The 27,457-nt window shown below is 36.6% G+C and overlaps 2 long non-coding RNA genes across 2 annotated transcripts; one reads left to right on the plus strand and one right to left on the minus strand.

The window, feature by feature from the left end:
* Nucleotides 1-11,225: 11,225 nt before the first annotated feature.
* On the minus strand, nucleotides 11,226-11,810 carry LOC133784082 (uncharacterized). The gene is made up of 2 exons (XR_009871117.1): nucleotides 11,639-11,810; nucleotides 11,226-11,443 (listed from the first exon to the last, which is right to left on the minus strand). It is a non-coding gene; the product is annotated as an uncharacterized LOC133784082 (long non-coding RNA).
* Nucleotides 11,811-20,853: 9,043 nt separating this feature from the next.
* Nucleotides 20,854-21,668, plus strand: LOC133784083 (uncharacterized). Its single transcript, XR_009871118.1, has 2 exons — nucleotides 20,854-20,941; nucleotides 21,293-21,668. It is a non-coding gene; the product is annotated as an uncharacterized LOC133784083 (long non-coding RNA).
* The last annotated feature ends 5,789 nt before the right edge of the window (nucleotides 21,669-27,457 follow it).

Raw genomic sequence — 27,457 nt, forward strand, 5'->3', positions numbered from 1 at the left:
CTAGAACCAGCAATATTAATCAAACCTTATGTTATAATTAATATTCTTAAACTATAGATTAAACTTATAAAATTCATAACTATTGCTATGATTTTCCAACGAAGTCCCAACTTGAACCAAAATCTACGGAATCTAACATACTACAAACTAATGCTAACTACTACTACTACTATCTAGCTAGTTAAGTAAAGATTCTGGGACTCTACAATTCTCCCCCACTAAAAAGAGTTTCTTCCCTGAAATTTACTTATTAAACAATTCCGGATACCGGGTTAACATGTCTTCCTCCAACTCCCACGTTGCCTCCCGTTCAGAACTATTACTCCATAGGACCTTGACTATCGAAAAACTCTTAGACAATAATTCTTTCATCCTTCTATCTAGGATGCTAGCCGGTCGTTCCTCGTAACTCAAGTCTTTCTAGAGTGCTATCATATCATATTTGAGGATGTGAGATGGGTCTGACACATATCTACGCAGCATCGAGATGTGGAACACATTGTGACTATCTGCTAGAGCCGGCGGTAGGGCTAATCTATATGCAACTGCTCCCACTTTGTCCAATATCTCAAAAGGACCTATAAACCTGGGACTAAGCTTGCCTTTCTTCCTGTAACGACCCAAAATTACTAATAAGGCTTAAGAGCCTTGATTAGTGTGCCAGGAAGGCATAATTGGAGGTTAAGAGAATTAATGGTAAGAAAGCGTGAAATGAGTATTGAATAAGTATGCGGGCCCTGTTTGGCTGGTAAGGGTATAATGGTAATCTTGGCCCGTTAGGGCATAAATGTGAATGTGTGTGATAAATTGTTGAGACCACATTATTATGTGGGTGGATTGATATATATATATATATGCGTGTACAGGTGTGTGCATTTGTAACTATCGGCACGAGACGATTCTAGGGAGCAAGTAGCGGGAAAAGTCACAACGGGGCTTAATAGTTGGCTTTGGATAAGTCAGGGATATTATAGGTATCGGGTAGTTAATTAGACTATCAGGTTATGAAAATAAATATATGGAGATATATTTGAGATCAGGGTGTCTAGGTGGGAATAATGGGAGATTTTACCATTTTGGTCTCGAGGACGGTTCCGGCACCCCGAGCCTTGGGCTTGACCTAAATGATAAGGTTAGACTTACTAAGAATAGAAAACAGTAGAACCACAATAAATCGACCTTTTCTTTCTCAGCTCTCTTCTCTCTCTCAAGGGAAACACAAGGGAAATAAACAGAGAAAATCAAGTGGGATTTTGAGGGGATTGAGCTAAGGATTTCTGGGAATTGAAGAGGGAATTTTGAGGTTTAACTCAAGGGTTATCCAAGGAACTGAATCAGCACTAAGGTAAGCAGTAAATTCCTTTCTTTTGGTTAGAAAATTATGAGTTCTAGCTGGGTGTTGAGATAATTGTAACTTTGATATTTAAGGTTGAATTTGAGCTGAAAGCTTGGGAACTAGCTGGGGTTTGGCTTAGAGAAGGTGCTCAATGGAAGAGGTAAACTCTAATTCATGATTTAAAAGTTTAAATTTAGGTTTTGACTGGTTGGCTTTGGGTGTTTGTGTTCTTGGGTTTCAGAAATTGAAGATGGGATTTCTATAAGTTTTAAGCTTAGTTTTCTGTTGAATTAAGATGTTAAAGTTGTCTTAAAAGTGTTGGGAATGATTGATATGGAAATAGGGAGCTTTGGGGTGGTTTTGGGTAAGGTTTGGAGGTTGAAAATGGTGGAAATTCTGGGTTTGACGGGAAGGGTCGCGGCTTTGTTCTAGAGCGCTGCGACCCTAGCTTGCAAAGGAGCCAAGAAGGCTCGGCCAAAGGCAAGCGCCGCGGCACCAAAAGCAAGGGCCGCGGCGCGTGTCCCCTTCAGGTGTGGTGTTGGCTCTGTTTTGGTGAAGGGTCGCGGCTAAGCTTCAAGGGCCGCAGCCCTTGGTTGCACACATGAGTTTTTGAGGGTTTTAAGCACGAGAAGGTAGCCTAGTGTGCTCGGGATTGGTTTCACCACCGTGCTTGGTGAGATTCGGTTTCCCGGGAGTTAGTTTTATAACCAGAAACCTATATCCGAGTATTAATGGAATTCATTATCTTGGTTGTGACTAGGTGATAAGCTAGAGCTCGGGAATGGATCGTGCTCGGGGGTCGTCCTTTCTAATTAAAGCATTTGACATTAAGGTAAGAAAACTGCACCTGTGTATGTGGATATGATGGGACTAAGTGTTCCCTATATTTGGAATGTATTGTTATGTGATTGCGAAACACCATGTGAATATGTTGGGACTAAGGGTTCCCTTATAATGGTATGAATGTCATAAGGTGGTATTATGCCACGGGGACATGTGGTAATGGCCTAAGGATGTCGAAATCCACACTTGTGCACAGGGCGCGGCTCGGACATTGGTATCCGAGGACAGCTTATTATGCACTGAGCTCGGTTTAAGCGAGCCAGAGTCAGTGGGTTAAACAGAGGGTGCGGCCTAAGTCGTCGGCCCTGAATATTATGTGATAAGAGTGTATTATGTGATTGATTGTATCTTGAATATGAATGTACGTGCTGAATATATGTTGTAGATTATTGTCTATGACTCAATGAGTATCTGGAGTTAGATTATTGGTTATTGACCAGTGTGTTGGCTTGAAGGAACTGAGTAATACTTTGTGATTATTGGATTATGCTCTGTGAACTGTTTAGCTGTTAATACTGTTATGATATGATATTATGTTTTCTTGCTGGGCTTCAGCTCACGGGTGCTACATGGTGCAGGTAAGGCAAGTTGGCCATGAGTTGGAGAGCTACGGGGGCGAGGTGTACATTGTCAGCTGCTCGGCCACCATGGTCGAGGATTTGTATAGGAACAGGAACCTAAAACGTATATTTTGCCATTAGAGTGGCTTGGTCAATTATTTGTAATTAAGAATTTTGTATTTATGTTATTTAAACCCTGATTTAGGATCCCATATAATAAACGTCTGTTTTCAATAAAGTTTAACCGTTTATAATCAAATTCTGTTTAACCTAATCCCTTATGTCAATAGATACACAGTTCAAACTAAATGACTTGATTAGCAAGTCTTGCACTATTTCAAACACACAGTGTAACGGTCTTGGTTATCCAGGGCGTTACACTTCCCGAACCGCTTCACACCTTTCATAGGAGATATCCTTAAGAAGACTTTATCTCCAACTTTGAATTCCACATCACGCCGATTGGCATCTGCATAACTTTATAACGGCTTTGAGCAGCGAACATATGCTTTCTAATCAACACTTCTACATCCTGAGCTCCTCTAACAGCTTCAGGTCCAAGTAGTTGCCTTTCTCCTACCTCGTCCTAATGCAACGCCGATCGACCCTTCTTCCATAAAGTAACTTGTAGGGTGCCATCCCGATTGTTGACTGGTAGCTATTATTGTAGCAGAATTCTATCAACGACAAATAGTTACTCCAAGATCTCGATGTAAACACCGATCCTCTATCGAATACTATTGTCTTAGAGATTCTATGCAGTCGTACTATTTCTTTGATTTAAACGTCTGCGTATTGATCTGCTTTGTACGAAGTCTTGACAGGTAGGAAATGAGCTGACTTGCTTAATCTTTCTATTACTACCCAAGCCGAGCGTGCTGCTTCCTTGTTCGTGGCAAACCTATCACGAAATCTATCGCTGTGTCGTCCCATTTCCATTCTGAAATGCTAAGTGGTTGCAATAAACCTGCAGGCCGCTGATGTTTTTCTTTCACTTGCTAGCATACCAAACATTTAAACACAAATTCTGCTATATTCTTCTTCATTCCTGGCCACCAATATATTTCCTTAATGTCGTGAGTCATCTTGGTCGACCCTGGGTGAACTAAGTATGGGGTATTATGCGCTTCTTCTAAAGTCTTCATCTTAATCCCTTGATCATTTGGCACGCATACCCGATCCTTGTATCTTAATAACCCCTGACTAGATATTGGGAAATCTGTGGCCTTCTTTTCTCTAACTGCATCCATATGTGCTACTAATGTGTGATCATGTCCTTGCCCAATCCGTATTTCTTCTAACGGGCTTGACTGGATGGATAAGTTAGTCAGATTACCATTGACTACTTCTATTCCAGCATTGATCAGCTCCTGATGTAGCGGCTTTTCTATTCCAGCTAATGATGCTAGACTTCTGTGATTCTTCCTACTTATCACATCAGCAACTACGTTTGCCTTGAGGCGTAGGCTATCACCTTATCATTCTGCATCAGCATACAACCCAATCCTTGCTTCGACGCATTGCAATAGACTACAAACTAATCATTGGGTGTCGGTACATAAGGTACTGGTGTTAAGCATATCCTTAAGCAACTGGAAACTCTCTTCACACATATCAGTCCAGTTGAATCTTTGCTGTTTCCAGGTTAGGTTGGTAAACGGAGTGGCTATCTTAGAAAAGCCTCCTACAAACCTCCAATAATAACTTGCTAGTCCCAGAAAACTTCTTACCTCGGACGCATTCTTAGGCCTTGGCCAATCCTTACAGCCTCTACCTTAGATGGGTCTACTGCAACTCCTTCCTTGGATACTATGTGCCTGAGGAACATTACTTGCGAAAGCCAAATTCGCACTTTTTGAACTTGGCGTAAAGTTGATGCTCATTTAGTCGTAACAAGATCAACCTTAAATGTTCCTCATGTTCAACTTCGTCCTTTGAGTACACCAAGATATCATCGATGAACACTACGACAAATTCGTCCAAATAATCCGTAAAGACCCTATTCATTAAATCCATAAATGCGGGTGGAGCGTTGGTAAGACCAAAAGACATAACTAGAGACTCGTAATGTCCATAACGAGTTCTAGAAGTCGTCTTGGGATTATCCTCTTTCCGTACTTTGAGCTCTGATACCCGGTTCATAGATCAATCTTTGAAAACACGGTTGCCCTTCGGAGTTGATCAAAAAAGTCGTCAAGTCGGGGTAGCGGGTACTTATTGTTAATTGTCACCTTATTCAGCTCGCGATAATCTATACACATATGCATACTTCCGTCCTTCTTCTTCACAAATAGAACCAGTGCTCCCCATAGTGAATGGCTCAGTGCCCGGTACTAGTTCGATTGTGAAGTCTATCTCTCCTGTCGGCGGCAATCCTACTAGTTGCTAAGAAATACCTCTGGGAATTCCTTTACAACGTGGAAGTCTCCAACTTTTAGTGGTGTTTCCTTTACCACATCTATAACGTTGGCTAAGAATGTGTGACATCCTTTTTCTATCATCCTCTGAGCTTTGAGAGATGAAATAAGCGGCGTATGTAGTCCTAAAACTTTTCCCATATAGCATCGTTTCTGACCGTCAGGAGTCTCGAACATCACTTTCTTACGTCTGCTATCGATGGTTGCGCCATGCCTTGCTAGCCCGTCCATGCCTAATATCATGTCAAAGTCTTTGATTTCTAGCTCTATCAAGTCTCCTTCTAGGTCTACGTCCTCGATTTTGATTGGTACGCCTCATACTTGTAATGACCCAACTACTCTAGACTTTGGACCATTAATGACTACTATACATAGACACTAATTTTTAATAAAACTTACAAGTGAAATAATCATAACTTCATTAAACCTTAAAAAAAACAAATGTTAAACTACATAAAATTTAAAGTAGTATATGGGATCCCATTGTTTTTAAAAGAAAAACATAACATAACTTTAAAATGGATTACAAAATAAAGTGTGGAAAATACATATAAAGCATAATTTTTAAAAGACTAAGAAGCGACTTCATCCTCGAACCGAACGCTCAATCCATCCATTTCAATTCTGCCTCAATACACAACCCCCAAGCTGCCAAGAACCTTTCCGCCACCATAGCTATTTTCCTGCACATATAAACATAAAGAAATGAGCCTAATGCCCAGCAAGGAAAATCTAACACATATTCATACACATAAAATTTATATCATAACATATACTAAAACATACCATAAACATATATCACATATACTATAATGGCCATTATTACTTGGGGCTCGTAAACTAAACAAGTCATATGCCCATTAGATTTGTGGGGCTTGCTAGCTAAGCAAGTCATATGCCCATAAATTTATTGGGGCTTGTTAGTTATACAAGTCATATGCCCAATTCTACAACATACATAATATAACATATATCATAACACATAAATCATAAGATAACATAACATATAAATCATAAGATAACATATAACATAACATATCAAATCCTATCCTATTTTCCTTACCAAATATATCGGGATATGAGAACAGGTTTGGGACTTTGGGACACTCCTAAAAACCATCAAAGAAAGGTGAGTATACTTAAAGAAAAGGGGATGAAAAGAATGGACAAACAATACCATTGACAATATACTTACCAAAAATCTTACGTTCAAGATCTTAGATTTCCTAACCAAGAATAAAGATTAGAGTTAGGATTTTGAGTAGAAAACTATAAGAACTTAAGGAAACAATACATAAATGAATTAGAATTTGGAATACCTTTAATGCTTCTATGACCGAACTACACCTTGAACCAAAAAATACTATGAACCTTACTTCCCGAGTGTTTATTAAGCTTATAAAGTTAAATCTTATATTCCCAACCCAAGTGTTTAAGCACTCAAAAATAACCTAGCAGCTTGCAGCCTCTGAACTTAGCTTGATGAATGAATAAATGGCTAGGTACTAGGTCCTATTTATAGAGTTCAAGAATAAAAAGATCTTCATTTAACTTGAATAAAATAATGGCTTTTTAAATGAAAAATATTTGAATTATCGTTCAGCAAAGGCTGAAGACTTGGTCAGAAAGATGCTGGACTTATCAAGAGGTCAAAGATTAAATTAAGCTCGGTTTCAAAAACATTCAAAAATATGGTACATGAGCCGATATATCGCCCCTAGTAGGCGATATATTGCCTGGGCTAATATGCCCGAGGCTCGTCGAGGTGATCGTGCGAATTTACGTGTTTTTCGTATCCCCAAATTGCGATATATCACCCCTATAACTGCAATATATCGGCATACGCTGAATATTTAAACAAGAAATTGCACATTTTTAGCCGAATTTGAATTGAGTAAACAGCCTTGACTAAGTCCTCTAACGATTTCAAAGCTGCTGACAGGCCCTAGGATATTCAAATATTAATCTTAATAAACTTATTCCTCAAAAATACTTAATTATCACATGACAAGTGTTACTTTCTTATTGGGTCTATCTAAACCTTATAATATAATAAATATCACCATCAATATCAGTCATATTAATCAAACCTTAGGTTAAAATTAATATTCTTAAACTATAGGTTAAACTTAGAAAATCTACAAGTGTTACTACGAGTGTCCAATTAAATCCCGGTCTGAACCAAAATCCACAGTCATAAAAATACTACAACTATTACTATTGCTACTACTATCTAACTAGCTAATTAAAGTTCTTGGACTCTACAATACTACCCGAAGGCAACTAGTTCTACAAGGTTTGTCTAATTTCTCTATCATTCCTAACGAGATATACGAGTATATTGCTCCTGAATCAAATAATACAGAACATACATTATTGAGGATAGAAATCTAACCTGTAACCAATTTATTGCTAGCATCAGCTTCTCCTTGGGTTAAAGCAAATACCCTGGCAGGAACCATTGTATTGTCCATTTTCTCCTCTTGCTTGAGCTGGGGACACTGTCTCCTTCAGTGACCTTCCTGACCACAGTTGAAGCATCCCTTGATGTTTGCATGATATTCCCCAAGATGTTTCTTTTGGCACTTAGAGCATTGCAGGTATTCTACATAACCCGACTTATTGCCTCCATTGTTTGTCCGTGCTCTTTTATCACCATTGGCATGCTTATCATCTAGATGCCTTCTCTTCTGACCATTACTATTACTATTGCTATGCTGACAATTGTTGTTGTGGTTTTTCCGACCATTTTGAGGTTGACCGTGCTATTTAGGCTCAGGCTTACTAGCCTTCTCCTTACTATCATTCGCCTGAAGCCTTTCTACTTCTATTGCCGTTTCTAGAACATCAGCATAGTTAGTATTTCCTGGGTTTGCTAGCTTAACTCATAGCTAAATCTTTGGTCTAAGTCCTCTAACGAACTTGGTCACCCTCAGAAATTCAGTTGGAACCATCTCTGGTGCAAACTTGGCTAATCTGTCGAACTGTCGAGCATATTCTACTACCGTCAAGTTGCCCTGCTTCAAACTAGTGAACTCCTTGATCCTTGTAGCGATGACTGTCAAGTTGCAGTACTTCTTGTGGAACAGCTCCACAAATCTTGTCCATGTCATGATGGCGACATCGTGAGTCTGCTAAACTAAGTCCCACCATATTCTCGCATCCTTCTTAAGTATAGACGAAATGCATGATATGCGATCCGCGTTGCCGAGATTCATATGCGCTAGGATCGGCTCTACATTTCTGAGCCATTCTTCTGCCTCAAAGGGGTTTGTTGTCCCTACAAAGTTTGGAGCGTGTTGCTTATGAAACCGCTCATAGATTGGCTCCATGTGCTGATCTGGGTATGGAGCATAATTTTCCATTGGCCATCCCCCATAAGGACCTAATTGATGGGGTGCTTGAGCCATTTGCTGAGGCCGAGGCTGAGGCTGCGGATGTGACTGAGTCTGTTGTCGCTGTTGCTGCAGCAATTCTTCCACTTGTTGTTGTAGCCTGATAATTTCTACAGTGTTATCGACCAGCGGCGGCGGCACACTTTCATTAGCAGTAGAATTGGTTGCATGCCTTCCCCTTCTTCGAGCTAAAGGGGCTTCATTAGTCTCAGGAGTGACGTTGGAGGCATTGACATTCGTGCATGCAGACCTTCTGAGCAACATCTTCAGCAAAAGTTCTAACAGTCGAGAACATGTTAGAACTTACCCTAATAGGCTCTAAGCAAACATAACTCGGACCTATTAATTATGACTTCTTATGAAAAGAATTATATAAGCCTTCTTTATCATTAAGGTGTGTTTCTATACTTAGAAAAATAAGCCATCTTTATTATTTTCTAAGTCTGTTTCTAATCATCCTATATGACTTAATCCTCAGGCTCGAAACTCATCGTTGTTCCAAAGTTAACCATATTGAGGGAGGGCTAGGATCAGTAAAATCGTTCCTACTACTATGGCCTCTCTTAATTTAGAACCTGTTTCATTGATTCGTATCCACCCTCACCAAACTTGGTCATTATTTATTAAATTTATTATTTATTATGATTGTAAAAGAAAATCAAACTCATAAATGTCATTAAAAAATAACAATGATATTTACTTAATTTTATAGTTTCACTTAATTTTACTTAATTTTATAGTTTCGTAACTGCAGTAGTAAGATGCCTCCAGTATTGAAAACGACTAAGAAACAATTGCTCAAGGAGATCCGCGCCATACCCAAAGTCCAGCTTGACGAGGATCCCTACGATTGGCAGATAGCGGTCTTGAAAATGACAAAGGAGGTTTGTGATCGCATCCAAGGGATGATGAATAAAAGAGGAGCCTTGCTATGGCCCTGTAATGACCAACCTATTTCTAAGACCTTGGATCATTAAAACTACTAGACATAGTGGAAAAAATATCTTCTTTTTGGCTTTGAATAAAAAAATAATGAATATTAAATGAAAATATTTTAATATTCATCAGTCAAAGGCTTAGTACTCGATCAAATTGTTCAGAGGTAGGTCTAAGGAGTCAAAGCTTGTTTTAAAAATTAAAAAAAAAAAAAAAGAATCCTAACTTCTAACTTCCTAAATCTCGTAAGTCTAAACTCACCTGTAATAAAATCGCATAATTGGAGGTTTAGAACTTCGATTCAGACCATATTTATACCGTTAAAAAGCTAATTCAATTATCTAAAACTTTCTAGAAATACTATTTTTTGAAATTCATAATATAACTGGGTCAAAAATAGGTCGGAAGTTACATTACCCTAAAGTTACGGGAAAATCTATTTAATTATCTAACAAACAACCTAATCCACAATTTCTTAACTAACCATAAAATAACAAACTCTAATTCCCTAATAATTATGCTTATGACAAGTGTCATATTCTTCTTGGCTCTATCTAAACCTTAGGTTATAATAAATAATACACCTAGGACCAACAATATTAATCAAACCTTATGTTATAATTAATATTCTTAAACTATAGGTTAAACTTATAAAATTCATAACTATTGCTATGAGTTTCCAACTAAGTCACAACTTGAACCAAAATCCATGGAATCTAACATACTACAAACTAATACTAAGTAAAAATTCTGGCACTCTACAGGGCCATAGAGAAATTCTAGGTGATGAGAGAAGGATTGTCAATGTACTCGGAGGCTCTTCATCAGTTGAATCGATCATGGAATGATGTTGTGCCAGAAGATATGGACTTTAGCACCATTGAGTTTGATATTCGAGATTTTCTGGTAAATTACGATTTTAGACATTTGGAGCTGGTGCTAGAAAAGACGAATGATGGCGAAATGGAAGAGCGTTTGGAGACAGTGCAAGACGTGGAAGGAGAATTGGCAGTTGAGGATGTATTGTGAGCCATACCGCAACTGACCGCGAGGATGGAGATTATGGCGAGCGCTCCCGGCTATTTCCACATCCTGGAGAACGTCTTAGATTATTGTTCAGGGGACGAGTCCACCGTTGAGGACTAGAGTCCACACTACAAGAAAAAATGCTTTTAATAACACCGAAAATGTGTTATCAAAACCTACGATAACACTTTCTGATGTGTTAAGACCGACTATGTTATCGTAGGTCAGGGTACTTTACATAATACTTTATCAATGTTATACAGATGTGTTATTGTACTGTCAACGATAACACAATTTCTGTGTTATTTTAATATATAGATAAGTGTTGAATTATGTTATTTATAGTCGATTATATAACACTTTTTTTGTGTTATACTACACTTTAGTATAACACTTTTTTTGTGTTATACTACACTTTGGTATAACACTTTTTTTGTGTTATACTACACTTTGGTATAACACATTTTTTTTGTTATACTACACTTTAGTATAACACATTATTTGTATTATATAATGAAGTTTGCATAACATAATTCTTTGCATAAAAAGTGTTATTGTAATATATATTATAACTCAATTTTCGTATTATTGTTATATTTAGATATATTTAAATTCTCATTATATATTTTATTTATATAACACTAATTTATTCTATTATATTTTAATATTTTCTATATAATTAAAATTAGCTTTCTAATATATACTAGCATCATCAAATGAACTTGATTTTCAAATAACAAAAAGTAAGAACATTCTACATTGAATTAACAATCCACAATTTAGTTTAAAACATTCAACACTGTCATCAACAACAAAATATTCTTTAAGTATTCAAGGAGTCTAAAAGTTACTACTTTCAACACAAAGAAATAAACAAAGTTACTACCTTCAAGGAGTCTTAAGTATCCTTTTATACTTCGCTTGTCATATCTGCAAAATAAACATAGAAATATTTTATTGTTATTATCTAGCATCACAAATTACTTCAAGAAAAATGCTATGGAAATTATATCCAAGAAAGGACACCACATACAAAATAATAGATTCACAACTACACCAAAGCAAACAAAGAAACCAAACATTAAATTATAAGGCATTAGTTATTTTTTGAGTATGAAAATGTACCTCTTGGAATAACTTTTTTAGAAGGCCATGCAACTGTGGAACCAACTGCTTCTTGTATTGTAAGCATCGCATGATTAGGACGAAATAAGTAAGATTCTGGTACAATAGCAACATCAACCCATACTCGCATAAAGTCTGGTCCAAGAGGCTTTCCATGTACAGTTATCTTTGGATCACTAGAATCCCAACGACCTTCAGCAATAATTGCATCTGCCCAGTCAAGCAAGTAGCAAGCATTCTTCCCTTCTGTAAATTTATGTCTTTTTTCTAGTGCAATACTCTACCAAATTTATTTTAAAGACAATATATTAGTTTCTATAATTGTTCTTCTAAAATGAAAATTTAAAACAATAACAACTTTTATAATTTACCTTAGGGGACTGAATATTGTTTGACTGCGGTACATTGCGAGACTCTCCTTCGCTTGGTGTCACTTTACCACCAACCTAAATATAAAACCAAGATAAGTTTTATTGGAAGAAAAGAAAACTAAGATTTATAAGTGCAAGATAGAAATACCACCAAGTGTTCTTTAAGTAGATTCATCATTTCAGTCATTTTGAGCTTCATATTATGTTGCTCTTCTTCTAACTTGGAGATCTTGCTAATACACATATTAACAACAGTTAGCTTTGACCTTGTTACGCCTCTTCCTTGTCCGATTAAACGACCAGATTTTGGGTTACCAAACAATTTCGTCAAGGCATCCTCATCAGCGTTGTCTGTAGTTCCAGATTTTGGGTCTTCAAGGAGAATCTCATTCAATGAACCCTGCATATAAATTAGTATAACTAATGTATGCATTATGGAAAATAAGTAAAAATTCACAAAAATTAAATGACTAATACTCACAAAAATATCAGATGCCGTTGGGTTTACAGGTTCACCATTCTTCTTGGTATGGGCTCTCCGAAAAGCATCGATTCTTGATATTTTAACATCCTCATTTTCTTTTTTCTACACAATACAACAATAAAGATTATAAAATAGAGACTACAATAATGGAAGCAAAAATACAAACAGTATAAAACTTAATTATTACCATATCATCGATTGTTCGAGCATATCCTCTTCGACTTAAGGTGTGTGGAATAGCTTTCTTTCTTCTCTCTTGGTATTTGGCCCTTATATCCTATTTAATAAATAAGTAAAAGAGGCATAACTATATTTAATTTAACACCAACAGAGATAAAAGAGGCAGCAACATCACTTCTTACATCATATTTCTTACCAAATGTTCTTTACTAATTTTTTTGGCAACAAATGCTCTCCATTCTACATCACTTTTTATGCAATCTGGCTTTAAGGCTAGTCGTTCACTCTCATTTTTTGCATTGATAATATCCTTTACAAGTCTAGATTTCCCAGCTCTCCATAGTTCTGCCATCATTTCAAAGCACGTCTTTTTTTGCCAATCATCATGTAAGTCATATTGTGCCTACAATAGAATATAGAATAAAGAATATTGGCTGGAAATCCAAGATTCGTCATGGCTGTCTTAACATACTCTCTAGCTTTTTGCTCATATTCCACCATTGCTCTACAATTTTAGAGCATACGTCAATAATCAAGCACTAACACTTAAACTTATATCCAAAATAAACTATATGATTTTGGTTACTAACCTGTTAAGATGGATCCAACTTTTATCCATCTCCAATGAATTTGTATTTGATGTTGCTCTCTTACTAAAATCTTGTTTTTTGTCTGGGTTTAACAACTGTTAGACAAGACAATCAAATTATTTGCGGTTGTAATATCAGGGTCATGACAAGGTCATTCACACACATGCTTTTAAAAGAAAACATGCATTGGTTGAATTTCAGTATATTTGGGTTATTGAAGTTTAAAGCTTTATTGAATTTCATTCAGGGGCAGAGTTGCAAGTTCAGAGTTAAATGATCACTTTTGTTGAAGATTCTAGAGTGGAGTTAGTTACTTAATTCCAATTTACAAATTTGTTCTAGTTCCCTGTAGAGTGTTTGGGATTTCTTTATGGTCTCGTACCTTTTCTGATTATGTTTAGTGCTGGTTCAATTACCCGATGAAAATTTAATGTTAATGGATATAAATGTATAATTGATTCCTTGGAATACATCGTCTTTATGTTCTTTGGGAAATATAGGAGCAAAGTGGGTCTTAACAGTGTTATATAGAATAAAGCATGGATTATATTTCAGAGAAGAGATTCTCGCTTGATGCAAATGATTATTAATATATATGAAGAAGTTGGAGAGGGTGTCAGTGCTTCTGTGTACAGAGCTCTGTGCGTTCCACTTAACTCAAGATGTTCATGTGTTTTCTCAAATCTTTCTTGGATTGTTCTTTTTGATTTTTAACAACATTGGGTCTCTAAAATTATGTTTTTATATTTGATTTTTTATGCATCTATACTTGTCAGATATTGCGGTATCATTATGTTGTTGAGATTTATGTTTCAATAAAGCTGTTATTCAGATTCTTATTAGAGAAAAGTCAATTGATGAATGATGGCTGAACCATACTCAATCTGAGTGATGCTCCCAATGTGTAGTGTTATTCTCTTCATGTTGAGTCTGCATAATCTTATAATTTGAGGATAATAGTTAAATTCAGCTTTTTGAACATTGTTTTTCAATTTTTTATGCTAGATAAAACTATAAACAAAGTGTCTTACATCAAATAAATGTTAGACTATATATTACTCTGTTTATTGTGAATTAGTTTTGAGTTGAAACTCCTCTATAAATCTTAATCGAGTACATTTAACTAAGTCCTATATATAAAAATAAAAATGTGTAATATATTCAAGAAAAATTATAGCAAATAAATAATTTTTCTTGAATATATTAGTAGCTGGCTTCCATGCCATTATATGAGATTAAAATTATAATTTTTTTGGAGTTATCCTCTCTATTTTATTAGTTCTTTGGATGGGGATCTGGGAAAAGTAGCAAAATGTTGAGTGTTTGTGCTGAGTGTTGTGTTTTGGGATTCTTGTACAAGTCTAGAAAGACAGGTTGCTAGTTTATGGTGCTATTGAGACTAGGTACTATCTGTGGTATATTATGACTAACCTTTCTTCTATTTCTTCTTAGTGCTATTGATTCATCTAGTTAGTGGTTTTATTTGTTACCTCTAACTTAGTTATAAACATCCTAAATTTATTTGGTTTCAGTCTAACTTTGAAACCTGTCCAAATAAGAGAGTTACATTTGCTATGTTTTGATTATTGATAAGGCAGCCTCTCTTGATAAATACAACCTAGAATAAAAGGAAATATATATAAGAATATTCTGACTTACTGAGCTGTAAAACAGAACGATCAATTTTTTATTTTTATAAAATTCTTGGATTTTAATGGTCATAGGATCATAAGTTCAACGTCTAGCCACCCAAATTGGAAGGGATAACTCTTCAATAGCAAGATTGAAGCTTAATATGCTAATTAGTTTCATCTAGCTGCATTTTGAATTTGGCCAGTGAAACCAATAGATAACTCATTTAACTGCATTTTATTTTATTTTCTTTCAGAATCCCTACACTGTGAACATTCTTATGGCTGGTTATTTTATTTATCTTGTTTTGGTTTCTATGTTAGTTTGCTAATTGCAAAGCTACCGTTCCTTTTTGTCGAATAGGGCTGTGACTTGGTTTTGCAGGAGTTTAGAGAGGAAAACTCTTAAGAATTTTGATTGATTATCAAAAAAGAAATATACAGCTAGCTATAGGATTTATATATATAGACATGGAAACATATTGCCAATGTAATTAATTTTTTGAGCTTGCATTTACCATCCAAACAGCTACTCCGATTGATTAATTGAGGTATTTGATCTTCAAGTATGTATAACTTGTAAATTTAATTCTCTGTATTTTGTTTTGATCCAACTTCACCACACTTTAATCAACCAATGTATATTCTTTAATTAATTGAGATTTTCTTTACATCTTAAGATATTTTTGTTGCTTTTCTTCTACATATATCAGAATACTTTAGACTTTAGAGTGCCTATATTTTCAAAAGTAGGTGTGATTTTTTCATTAAAGCTTCAGCACATGTAGACATTTTATTTTCAAAAGAGGAGTAACAGAATTCTTAAAATAATTACACATGATAAATTATAAATTGAACTCAGCCCAATTTTTTTCTTTTGCAAAATGGTGTTAATTTGTATGGTTTATTATGGTTAATATGGCTCACTTTGTTTTGACAGGCTTTATGTATGCTAAGACTCTAAGAGTGGAACTATTTGTGCAAGATCATTAGAATTGAACACTTTGAAGGAAGCTTGTTGAAATCAGTTACCAAATAAAAGGTCTTGTTACTTCTGTTTTCTTAACTTACTTTTGGTAAGTGTGCATAAAAGGGTGTCACCTCTCTTAATAGTCTATAGTTCAAGAGATTCTAGTGTTGTTTTTAATTTAAAAATTAGATTCTAAAATGGTAGCCACTAACTAATTGGGTTTGGATCAAAGACAAGATTTTAGCTTGGGTTGTGGCAATTAAATCTAATCTATACATATGGAAATAATGAAAACAATATGACTAAATGAAAATTTTAATCTATACATATAATGAAAAATCTAATCTATACATATAAAAGCTTACCTAACCATCTATCAATACCAAGTCAAAAAATTCAAACAACACACAATAAGTTTTCTTCCTTATATCACCGCAGCACACAAACAAATTTTCTTGAACCTACTTCTCTAATACACACAAGTTTTCAACCTTCCGTTATCACCGCAGCACACAATTTTAATCTCAGAACCTACTTCTCTATGGAAGAATATTTAAGATATTCAAACTCCTTTAACATTTTTAAGATATTAATAATAAGAGTTAAAAGAATAAATTTCGTACCTCTTGCAAATTACCTTTGCAATGCTCCTTGCCAATTCGATCCCCAACCTAAAGAATATAATCAATATTTAAAAGATTAATACAAAATTAAAATTTATCAATAGATATTAAACAAGCATGTATGATAAACTAACAGAGATTACAGAAAAGACATGTATGATACCAACAAATCAGTCTCTTACATGAAACTGGTTAGAGTAGAAGTTGAAAACGAGCTATTAGTTCAGGTCATAATAAATACAACACAAAGGGTCACCTTAGTTTGATTCCTTTAGGCGTGTATTATTTGGCAGATATATAGTGCAGATAAATTGTTAAATATCTTTGCTGATTCAATTGAATAAGATTCCCATTTTTCTTAAAAAGAAAACTTCAAATGGATCTAACTATGAGAACCTTGGCCAAAATAATAGTTAGGAATGAACAAGATTACACAGTGAAATGAAACTCGACCATTTTATTATATAGCAATGCCAGAGCCAATCAGAATCGGATAAGTTTTAATATCCAAGTAATTAACAAGCTGTGCAATATGTAATCAGGAGTCTCCTGACTTTAACACAACTAAACTAGTCTTAACCAACTGCTTTTAACTAAACTAACTATTCTCACTATTTCATGATATTATGATTTTTATTACACTGAAACTTGGAATTGTATCTTCAATATGCCATGAACAAAATTTATTTATTTTTTTAAATAAAATGTCGAACTTACCAAGGAGAAAAAGCATCATAAGAGAATCATATGCTGACAAAATAATTAACAATACTGTAACGCCCTGGATAGCCAAGACCGTTACACTGTGTGTTTATAAAGTGCCAGACTTGCTATTCAAGTCATTAAAGTAAAAACGTGTTACTGAAACAGTAGAGGAACTAGGGTTAAAAGTGTTTTGGTCTCAAAAGTTGCGTTTTCATTACTAAACATTGTTTCGTTACATGGGATCCCAAAAATGACAATTTAAAGGCCATTTACAAAATTTACAAAGTTTAAATACATTAACAGCCATGCTAAGGCAAAATGAGCAGTTAGGTAATCTCTGTCCTGACACACTCCTCGACCATGGTGATCGAACAGCTGGCTATGTACATTACACCCTCGGAGCTCTCCACCTCAGGCTTGGTCCAGCTTGCTCTTGCCTTTACCTGCACCACGAAGCACCCGTGAGCCATGGCCCAGCAAGAAAACACAGCAACAACAGAGCATGAACAACTAGTAGACAGGTCAATTACACATATAGCATCTCATAAACTCAAGTATATCATCAATCAAATATTCCATATACAAAGCATCTCAGCTCATAATACATAATGCACAGACGATAACCAGGGCTAGCGCTCACAGGCTGCTCCCTCTGTTATCCTATTGTTTCTGGCTCCCAGTGGCCAATTCGCGCCCCGTGCGCTAAAATCATGTACGGTACTCTTAGACCGTTTGTACGTGTCCCTTGGCATAATACCAACATTGACACAATGCAACTCTCGGGAGCACTTAGTCCCATTACAATCATACATTCGGTTGCAGTTTTCTTACCTTTCAATTCACTGGTTTCCGATGCCACGTAGCCGCAAGCACGGTCCTCTACCCCGAGCCTCTCCAAAGTCCTAATCACAACACAAATATAATATTCTTTGTCATTAACCAATCCAAAACTACCTTCCCGGTACCTAACCCACACTCTCGGAACCCCCAAAACCTTAAAACAACACCCCGGAGACATCCCCCGAACCCTCGGAGCAAAGGCCTAAAATTGCCAAAAATGATATCCTGAAATTGACCTTGTGCCGCGGCACAACTTTCTTGTGCCACGGCACCCAGCAAGTCAGGGGCTCCTCGCCGCGGCACGCAGAAACTGTGCCGCGGCACGCCTTCGCAAGCCCAGAATTCTGGGTTTTCCTTCGCATTTTTCCCGAGCCTAACTCACTCCAAATCACCCCAAACTCCATCCTAAGTCCCAAAACCAACTCTAAACCCTTAATAAACCTCACAACAACCCAGAAACATCATGCCCAAGCTCATTCACACCATCATTCCTAAAATTCACTCTTGAATTTCATACTTAACAACTCAAACCAGAAAATTAAGAACAACTTGAACTCAAACACAAACCACACTCCAAACTCCCTAAACCTTAACAGAAACAAGCCTAGTAATCACACAGAAACCTTACCTTGAGTGGTGAGTCCAACCTCTAGCTCTAAACCTCCTTCCCCCTTGATTTCCCAATTCTGAATTCACACAAAACCAGCCACCAACTTGCCTTAATTCACATTCATTATCTAAAATTTCAGACTTAAAACTTGGATATATTATAATCAAAATCTTACCTCTGAGTATTCTTGATCTAATCTTGCTTGATAACTTCAATCACCCTTAATTCTTCTTCCAAAAGCTAAGTTCAGCTTCTCCCTTCTTCTTCTTAGTTTTGCTCTTCCTCTAGGTCTCCAATTTTCAGCATAAACCCATTTCTCCAAGTGTTATACGTATATGATCTTTTCCCTTCAGCTAAGGGTCATTTATCCTATCAAATGACTATTCTACCCTTCCAACAATACCCCTTCCTAACTAAACCTCAAGGGCATACTAGTCCTTTCATCAGCTTTGCAATTCTACCACTTTCCCCATAAAACCTGTTACTCTCTATGGTTACTAACAGTTACGCAGGTTACCAAATCACCAGTTACCATTATCTAGCTTTCTAGGACCGTCTCGGCACGTGCATCACACTGGTATCACAACATCCACGTGGTAAAATTCACACATCATAATTATCACATAATATAATTCACATAGTCATATAACATGCTTAAAATCATAATCATGCATCTTAATCATAATAATCACACATAATTCCCATCATGACCTCCCGGCACACTAATCAAGGCCCTTAAGCCTTATTAGTGAATTTGGGTCGTTACAAATACAATGTCTGAAATAAAAAGAACATGAAAAACCAAACTGAAAAGGCCACAGAACACAATAGCTAATAAACTAAACAACATGGCAAGCAAGCTCAAACAACCAAAAATAAAAGTTGGAATATGACCAATCAGAATAAGGCTGGCGATTCAATTTCTGTAATTGAATTATGAACTGGAATAGTGATTTCCCGCCTTAACTGTTCAGTGGATGGGTTTAAACTTTACAAGAGTGATATTGCATTGAAATATTGGGCTTTCTATTTTTCTTACAGTTTTTAGAATCTGAGGAGATTTAAGATAGAAATTTTGAATTTCCAAAACTTACAACTTTATGTTACGGTACAACATATGAGTATAATTGGTAATTTGATACATGTTTAGTGTAAAGCAGACCCAAAGTTGGGTTCCCCTTAAAAAAAAGAAAAAGAAAAAGAAAGACCCAAAGTTGGGTTTAGTCTAGATCAGCATTCCTATAAATTAAGATTAAAGGCACATATTATTTTGTATTAACTTTTCATGAACTTTACCACTTCCTCAGCCTATCAACTCTATTTGGTAAGATTGCTGGTTTTAGGAGGCCCTCTGTGGGAACAATTGTTCTGCTAGAGCCATGGAATATGTTTGGTAGAGTTATAAAACAGTTACTTTGAAAAAGCAGGAGCTCTTGCAAAGAATATTGCTCTGGAAGTTTCATAGAAGTCATTATTATTATTACCTAGAGAACCCCCTCCCCAAGAGAAAATTGTACAAAATAACATATTAGGTATCACAACAGCAAAGTACATGATGATTGGTAATACTTATTAGAAAAATTGGGGATAGAAATCTCTAAGGAAACATGCATTAACTTTATCATTTTTTATGTATAAATGTCTTGCACTCCTATCATTTCATTAACAGAAAAAATGCTCTTTAATAGCTGTTGTAGAACATAAAAGTAAAACAGTATACTAAATATGCGCTTCTTAGCTAGTTGAGGAACACTCCGGGAGTGTCCCTTTAAAAAGCAAATGCAGAGGTTTCCTACTGTAAGCATTACCAAATGCAGAGGCTATAAACTTATGTTTTTTTTTTCCTTTCACAATTTCAGTTGCAATTGGTCTTTTATGGGGCATTTTGTACTATTTTGCTGGCACAAGACAGCAATAGTGTTTTAAAATACCTATTTTAAGATCTTCATGTAATAAATCATGGACTATATGCATATGCTCTAATTTCAATTATTCTTGATCAACATGAAATGTCATCAAACTGTTTAACCATAAGCCCCATATCATGTCACATTATTTTCCTATATGTCTTTCAGTAGGAAGGTTCTATGTAAATTTGAGCTGCAGTCTCTGCTCTATGATGCCATTAGTTGTACTCCTGATGTAGTAAGATTATTCCAATATGATTATGACCAGGTATTGTTTTATGGAACTACAGATTGGGAAGCTATAGATAATTTATCTGATAAGTCAATTATAGATAATTTAGAGGATGGAGATGTTTCCCATAGTTCAGAAAGGAATACAGAGATTACAACATGTAAGCTACTAATTACAACTATTCAACAATTTATAGTTTTATGGTCAATATTTATATTATTCTTGATATATAGCCATAAGCATTACAGATTTAATGCCAGTCATACCTTCCATTTATGAAAAATGAGATTCCCTTGATGATAGCAATTGTGGTAATTTTATTTTTTTATTTTTGTGGGGGAAGCTGGGTGACAACAAGGGAAATATGTTTGGAGTTGTCAATTATATTTAAGGCTAGTAAACCTTTGTGTATTATTTGTAAATCGTAATAAATAGAATTTAGTTGTTAAAGCTTCCTAGTCTGTGATTCTTGTCGTAAAAAACATAATTAAGGATTTGTTATTGTGTTCAGCAACATATGGTACTCGCCATGTCCTTGTTTTGGCTGATTTCCCACCAAGCACTAAAACAATAGAACTGGAGAAGCTTTACGAGAATTTCAGAGATCGGGGAGTTGTAATTCGCTGGGTCAATGACACCACTGCACTTGCAGTTTTCCGAACACCATCAGTTGGTAATTCATGTTGTACTTTTTTTATAAAAAAAATGCTCATTTCATGTAAATAGTTAACAATCTATTTGGCATCCCCTATCAAATTGGATGTAAATTCTGGTACTGTAGATTTGTAGGTAATGTGAATCCTGACTTGCTTAGTCTTCCCCGGGCTTAAATGTTCTATAGAATGGTTACAGTCCTTGACATTTATGACAGATGCAAATTTTCTTTTTGCCTCATTGTAATTCTTATTGTTTGATCTAAAATAATTTTTCATTTATTATATAAGAAACACAGACTCTATATTAATAGAAAGACGATGAGGTTTCATCCAAATTACAATGTAAGAAGCCATTCATTATCTAATACAGAAAAGAATATCCTATCATCGAATTACAACCAGAAAAGTGACTCATTATGAGGAGAGAGGATAAATGCAAGCAGCTTGTTAAAGCGAGATCATTCTTTGAAGCAATTTTTTTTTTCATTATGGTTTTTTCTTTAGGCATCCATCTTCTCATTTTGATATTATTTGTAATTTCTTATAGGAAGATTTTTTTAACTTCAAAGTGTTTCTTCAATTTTTTAGTTAGTTGGTTTATTGGAATTGATTTATAATTTTATATAGTTAAGGGGTGGTATTATGCTTAATTTTTCAATCTCAAGCTGTCAGAGAATTTGTATATTAGTTGTCTCAGTGATAAGTTTCTATTGACTGGTGAAAAAAATCTTGATTGATAAGTGAAGTACACTTTATTATTTAGAAGAACTATTTTTCTTTCAATTATTTTTGTCCATATATTAATTCACAATCTTAAATCTTTTTATTGCAGCACTTGAGGCCAAGAACTGCATAAGTTGTCCATTCAAAGTATATATACTTGGTGATGATGATGATCTGATAAGCTCAATCTCACCCAAAGGTAAAATACTCTACATATTCCTTTTTCTTTCAATGGGTAATTTTTTGTAGTTTATCATATACATGCCTTGCTTGTTTACTTGATTTTCTCCTAGTCCTTGTGTGTATGCTTGTCTATACTCTAACACCTATAAGGAGATTTTATGAAAATAAAGAAACCAATTCATATATATCTTCTAACGATTTGATCTTTTGGAATGTTGATGGTTTCTAATAGGCTGCATTAAAACAGACGAATTTTAAGAAGTGAAAATTAAATGAATTGATTGATTTGCTAAAAAAAATATTCATTTATGTTAAAATTCCGTAGTAATTTTCTGATAACCAGCAGGAGGCATGTTATGAAATATAAAATAAAGATTTGTATAAACTTTATCCTAGTTTGCTTGGTAAGATGTTAGATGGTGTAAACACGGAGGATATTAAAAAAACAAAAAACATAATTTTTATTTCTCATATACGTACTCAAAAGATAGAAAACTCATCCATAAGCTTAATAACCTAAAAAACTAAAGCATCAAAGCTAATAAAAATTGTTTGTTGCTGAAGCACTAGTATCAAGCTACATGAAAACAGAATGTTAAAAAATATAGTAAAGGTGCCTAATTTGTGTACCTGAGAATGAGTGAAACAGGTGGTGGGTTTGAGGTATTTCTCATAATAGAAGAGGCTCCTCCATTGATAGAGCAAAGGAGAACTTGGTACAAAGAGAGGAAGAGGCTCTAACGGTGACCTTCATTGCCAGAAGAAATGCATATTAGAAAAAATGTATAAAATCACAGCTATCACCTACTTCTTGAATCAGAGAAACCCTTGACTGGAATATAATTTAAGCATATTACACAAATGTTCTATAAAACAAAGCAACAATCTACACAAAACCCACACTGCAATAACAAAAACAAAACAAAAAATAACTAATCGAAGAGGGCTGACCTGCAAGAGCAAGCTACGGGAAAGACCGAGAGAGATACCGAGAGAGAGATCGAGAGAGATAGACCAGGAAAGGACCAGGAAGGGAAAGAAAGAAAGATTGAAGATTGAAGGGACCAGGAAGGGACCGAGAGACCAGGAAGGGAAAGACTGAAGAAATGGGTATAGGGGAAATGGGTACACTGGTTGAAAAAACTTAAGTCATTTGGCGGTACTTTATTTTAACTTGCCGCCTGAAATTTTTGACATATATACAATAACTCTTTTTAAATACTATTGTAATGATGTGTTATGGTAATGGGTGTTTGGTGTAGTGCCAGTTCATAATCGTCGCATGGGGTGCTAAAAAATAAGATGGAATAATAATAAATTTTCTAAGACCTTAAGGGATTTATGTTTTGGTTAATTAAACACTTTTGTTGGGATTGTTTAATTTTGGAATAATTTAAACATTTTGAATGCTATGGATATTTTGTTGCAAACTCTAAATGATGTGGTTTAAATGTATGATTTTGCAAATATCTATCAAACCAATATGCAATGTTCCTTCCTTATGATTTTCCTTTGATTGCCTTAGAACTCCATCATGTCGACTAAAGGAAGAGGAGGAAAGGGAAGAGGAAAAGGCAGAGGAAGAGGTGCCTCCACAAATTCTGAAACCACGGCCACCCCTAACGTTGAAATGCCATCTATTCAACCTGCAGCTCCAGCAGCACCATCTGTGGACCTGGCCGCAGAGGTAGCAAGGTTAAGAGAACAGTTGAGAGTGAGAGATAAGGAATTAACACAAGCTAGACAAGCACCGCAAACATCCCAAACACCCCAAATACCTCAAGTACTAGTGGCGCAACCTCAGCCGCCAGTACCACCACCTGCACCACTACCAGTAACCTATGGGTTTGAACCAGTACATGAACACTTCAGGAAACAAGCCCCACCAAATTTTGACGGGAAAGTTGATCCAATGGTGGCAGAAGATTGGTTAAGGTCGGTTGAGGATATTTTTGATCATATGGAGTTTGATGACCGCCAAAGGGTTTCCTGCGCATTTTATTTACTTAAGATGGATGCACAGATTTGGTGGGACGTGACTAAACAGACCCGTAATCCGAATACCATGACTTGGACGAAGTTTGTCCAGGCATTCAGTAAGAAGTATTACAGTCCAGCTGTGCTAGCAACTAAGGTTGAAGAATTTATAACTCTGGTACAAGGGAATCTTTTGGTCACTGACTATGCACAGAAGTTCGATTGATTGGCCAAATTTGCCCCTGAAGTGGTGCCAACTGATGCATTGCGAGTCCAGATGTTTGTAAGGGGACTCAAACCGATGATTGCGAGGGACGTTAGGATGACTAGTGCTGAAGTTGTCAGCTATGCAGAGGTACTGGATACAGCTCTTGAAGCTAAATATTTGGAAAAACGGATATGGAAGGATAATTCCGCTAGAAGAGAGAACAACCGAAACAAGAGCTTCCACGAGAGCAACAAGAGAAAGGCTAATGAAGGGTAGAATAGTGGTGCTGATAAGAGACCCAGACCTCCAGCCACGAATAGCAACAATCACAACTCTCAGAACCATAGCAACCGCAATAACTACTTCAATGACCGGAACCGTGGGAACCAACAAGGCAACTGAGTCGAGCATCCTATCCGTCCTAAATGCTCAAAAAGACACCCAGGAGAGTGCCTGGCCAGTACCAACAAATGTTTCAAGTGTGGCCAGGCAGGACACTTGAGAAAGAATTGCCCACAATGGAAGGCCGGGCAGAATAACAATAACAATCTGGTACCAGCAAGAGTTTTCGACCTAACCCAGAATGAAGCGGCCAACAGCAACACAGTAGTTACAGGTCAGCTCCCTATATCTGGTACAATGTGTAGAGTCTTAATTGATTCTGGAGCGACTCATTCTTACGTTTCCATGAATGTGATTGATAGACTGAATATGCCTTATAAGATGTTTGAACATAACTTTACTACATTGTTGCCATCGGGAGATATGATGTTGTCAAATAAGTGGTTACCGTCAACACCTGTAACGGTAGAGGGCAGAGAGTGCCCAGCAGATCTCATAGAACTGAGTATACCAGATTATGATGTCATACTACGCATGGATTGGTTATCCAAACATGGGGCTACGATAGACTATCGAAAGAAGACCGTACAGTTCAGGCCAAAGGAAGGAGAGGTCTTTTCCTTTAGAGGCGAAGTAGCGGGTTTCCGGACACCCATAGTATCTACACTAGAAGCATGGAATATGATGCAACATGGATGTTTAGCGTTCCTGGCCAGTGTAATGGATAAGTCCAAGGAGTCATAACTAAAGCCAGAAGATGTACGTATAGTTTGTGAGTTCCCGGTGGTGTTTCCCGAGGAATTACCAGGACTACCCCCGGACAGAGAAATCAAGTTTGTAATCGAGCTTCCACTTGAAACTGTACCGATCTCTAAAGCGCTCTATCAAATGGTGCCGACAGAGTTAAAGGAACTTAAAAACCAGCTACAGGAGTTGTTAGATAAGGGGTTCATAAGACCTAGCCATTCTCCTTGGGGAGCACCAGTCCTATTTGTGAAAAAGAAGGACGAGAGTATGAGGATGTTCATTGATTACCGAGAACTCAATAAGGTCACCATTAAGAATTAATATCCTTTGCCTAGGATGATGACCTTTTTGACCAACTGCAAGGGGCAGCAGTGTTCTCGAAGATTGATCTGCGATCTGGGTACCATCAGTTGAAAGTGAAAGAGGGGGACATTCCGAAAATGGCTTTCAGAACTCGCTACGGGCACTATAAATTCTTAGTGATGTCTTTTGGACTCACCAATGCCCCAGCAGCATTTATGGACATGATGAATAGGGTATTTAAGGATTTCTTGTACAAGTTTGTAGTAGTGTTCATATATGATATCCTCATTTACTCGAAGACAAAGGAAGAGCACGAGGAAGATTTGAGGTTGACTCTAGATAGATTGCGAGAACATCAGTTGTACACCAAGTTCTCTAAATGTGAGTTTGGGCTGGAACAGGTAACTTTCTTATGGCACATAGTGTCTAAGAATGGGATAGCAGTAGACCCATCGAAGATCGAGGCCAATAGAGACTGGCCCCAGCCAAAGAATGCCTCAGAAGTTTGGAGTTTCTTAGGGTTGGCGGGTTATTATAGGAAGTTTTTCGAGGGTTTCTCAAAGATCGCCACCCCGTTGACCAACTTAACCCGCAAACATCAGAAGTTTGCGTGGACAGAAAAATGTGAAGAGAGTTTTCAGACCATGAAGGATAAGCTGATTTATGCGCCTATCCTTTGTGTTCCCATTGATGGCGGGAAATTTATGGTGTACTGTGATGCATCAAATAACGGCTTGGGATGCATGTTGATGCAAGAAGGGAAGGTGGTAGCTTATGCTTCCAGAAAACTCAAGGATTATGAGCAACGTTATCCCACTCATGACCTTGAATTGGAAACAGTAGTGTTTGCACTAAAGATATTGAGACATCACCTGTATGGAGACAAGTGTGAGATATACACCAACCACAAAAGTCTAAAATACTTTTTCACACAAAAAGAACTGAACATGAGGCAGCGAAGGTGGTTGGAATTAGTAAAGGACTACGACTGTGAGATTTTATACCACCCAAGCAAGGCCAACGTGGTTGCAGATGCTTTGAGAAGGCGGGGATATGGGAGTGTCTCAGCACTACATACAATAGAGATGCCTCTTCAGAAAGAGATCATAAATGACGGCATTGAAATTGTGACGGGAAGTTTGGCGAACCTCACATTGCAATCCTCTCTATTAGAACAAATTCAAGAAGGACAGAAATTGGATGAAGCCTTAGTGAAACAAGAGGCTTTGGTACAAGAAGGTGGCAGCAGCGATTTCACAATGTCTAATGGTGGATTTCTGAGATACAAAGATAGGATTCGCGGGCCTAACAATGCTGAAATTAAGGAAAGTATAATGAAAGAAGCGCACACAACGCCTTATTCCTTGCACCCAGGGTCCACGAAAATGTACCAAGACCTTAAGGCGTTATATTGGTGGCATGGAATGAAGAGGGACGTTACTGAGTTTGTTGCTAGATGTTTTACATGCCAGCAAGTCAAAGCGAAACACCAGAGGCCAGCAGGGTTGCTACAACCACTCTACATTCCTGAATGGAA

Source organism: Humulus lupulus, chromosome 6 (assembly GCF_963169125.1).
Source record: "Humulus lupulus chromosome 6, drHumLupu1.1, whole genome shotgun sequence".
Taxonomy (NCBI): Eukaryota; Viridiplantae; Streptophyta; class Magnoliopsida; order Rosales; family Cannabaceae; genus Humulus; species Humulus lupulus.